General features: G+C 33.6%; 1 protein-coding gene across 1 annotated transcript in view; it reads right to left on the reverse strand.

Moving 5' to 3' along the window:
- Positions 1–2,391, reverse strand: part of LOC105819659 (CUB and sushi domain-containing protein 3) — a gene marked incomplete at both ends in the record, with an annotated part of 761,280 nt that overhangs the window by 396,211 nt on the left and 362,678 nt on the right. The gene's annotated exons all lie outside the window — the stretch shown is intronic.

A 2,391-nucleotide genomic window follows, 5' to 3' on the forward strand; every position in this document is an offset into this window, starting at 1 on the left:
GATGACTCATAATTAGGTTTCCTGTAGGGTTGTTATGCATTTCAAAAATAAAATTATATGCATAACAGTCACTTAAATTACCATATTGTAAAAGATAGAGCTAAGGATTTTAGTGAGAGAAGGTCCTGAAAATATGGAGCATTTCTGACAGAAATCCTTATTATGTCAGCAACTCACATTGTTCTAGGAAAGTATGTGTGCATGCAACCTAATCATCATTAAAAGAGGTAATTAGTCATAAAATTAACAATTGAGTAATGGGCCATAAAAGATTAAAAAGTAAAATACTGAGAAGCATACTGGCTAGCCCCTCAGTCCAAAATGTGAGGGAGGCAGAGCTAGGAGGGGGCTTTAAATTAAAGGAGTAACATAAAGATGTTATTACTGTCTGTTTTCTGAAAGGGCTTTCCTGAATGGCAACCCTGTTAAAAAATATATCTTCTCCTACTTAACTTATGACATTTTTTGAAGTAGCTTCTTTCTCCTACGTATAGGGTTGGAAGTCTCCAAAAATATTATTCAAAAAGTCTGTGAACAGACTCCACAGAAAGTGTCAAGCCTAAGAGGAATAAGACATGATTACACGGGTTAGTTAAAAAAAGCCTTATGAGCAAAGTGACTCTCAGGCACATGACAGGAAAAAGTAAGCATGGAGAAGCTGTAGCATAGCAACAGCAGAAAAGCACAGAGTGGACAAAATGCAGGAAAACATGTGAAAATAAATGTAGAGAAAACATTCAAGAGTGAAAGAAAAACAGCTTTAGAACTCAGACTAAAGTAGAAAGCAGTAAGTATAGAAAGAAGTGGGTTTTGAGACAAAAACTTAATATTTTTAATAACAAAGATTTTGTTTGTAAAGAGAATCCTAACTGCACTATGAGTAAGAATACAAAGTAAGAAAAACCAGTCAGTTGCTAAAACCTTACAATTTTCCCATATCCATGTATTGCCTATGTTATTTAATTAATAACTTTCTTTAAACAGACTCACTTTTATTTTAACTTAAATGACATCTCTTGACTTACCAAAGCAAAAATATCTGTAAAACCATAGATTTTATGTACTGGCTATATTTTCTTCCAAAATGTCTGAAAATAAATATGTAGCTATTGTAATTTAAGAGACACTTCTACATTTATCACCTAAAATAAGATTCTATATCACCAAAAGTAAAGGTGCTACACTTTAGGAAAGATTTCCCTAAAATACAATACCCTAGCTGAACAAAGAATCCTTGAATATATAGAAAACAGTGTGGTCCACTTTCCTAAGCAATAAAATCACCTTATATGAGTCCCACCTTAAAGGTACTAGAGTTGCATTCTGGGAATCTGCATTTTAGTGGACACCACATAGGTGACCACTAAAGTTTGAAAGTCTTTGAAAGCGGTAATCACCGCATAACACAAAAAGGCCCCCATGAACCCTTCCTTCTTACTCCTCCACTAATTGTAAATTGCAGCAACAAAGAACCAGTTGACTTTCCCTCATATGGATTAGTATTTCTTACTTCCTGCCTTGAGTTCAATCTCTCTTCTCCATTGCAATTGTTTCAAATAAAGTCTTACTTGCCTTTTAACTCTGTTGCTGAAATGTTTTTTGACATACAGATGCTTCCTCAACTTATGATGAGACGTTTACTTATGATTTTTTTGACTGAATGATGTTTTCAATTTATGATGTATTTATCTTGATGTGGCCCCATCATAAGTTGAGGAGCATACTGAACTTATTGCACCATCATAAAATCAAAAATTGCAAATCGAACCATCATAAGTCAGGGACCGTCTATAATCATGAAACAGTGTCAAGAGGTGAACCGATTGGCAGAATAGCTTTTTGTCCTACTAGTCTTTAAAGATCCAGGATGACAAAGCCTCTGTTATTTTCAATATATGACTTCCTGCATATTCTTGGAGATTATTTCCTTTTCAGCTGGCAGGTGAATGCTAGCCATTTCTGTAAGTACTATAACTGGCTAAGACAGTTATGGTACTTTGTAGTTTAGAGAGTGCTTTATATAAACTACTTAATCTGATTATTTTAAGAATCTTATGGCATAAAAAAATGGTGGCTTCTTTTGTCAGTTTTACAGATAGAGAAAAATCAGGAAACTTATGACTTGATCACAAACACACACGTAAGTAGTCACAAAGCTGAGACCAAAATCCAAATTGTAAATTCCAAGTTAGTAACTACTTCCATGATAGATTTATAGATTTATTGAATTAATTTTTCAAGAGGGACATTTATTTAAGCATTTCTTACTCTCTTTACCGTAGGTTTTATGAAAGCAGTGATAGACGGAAGATTAAAAGGATAGAACCATTCACTTCAAAGACTTTTAATATTAATTTGAGGTTCAAATATTCCATTTTAGGTGCTTTGAAT

Source organism: Propithecus coquereli, unplaced genomic scaffold, assembly GCF_000956105.1.
Source record: "Propithecus coquereli isolate 6110/MARCELLA unplaced genomic scaffold, Pcoq_1.0 Scaffold494, whole genome shotgun sequence".
NCBI classification, from domain to species: Eukaryota; Metazoa; Chordata; class Mammalia; order Primates; family Indriidae; genus Propithecus; species Propithecus coquereli.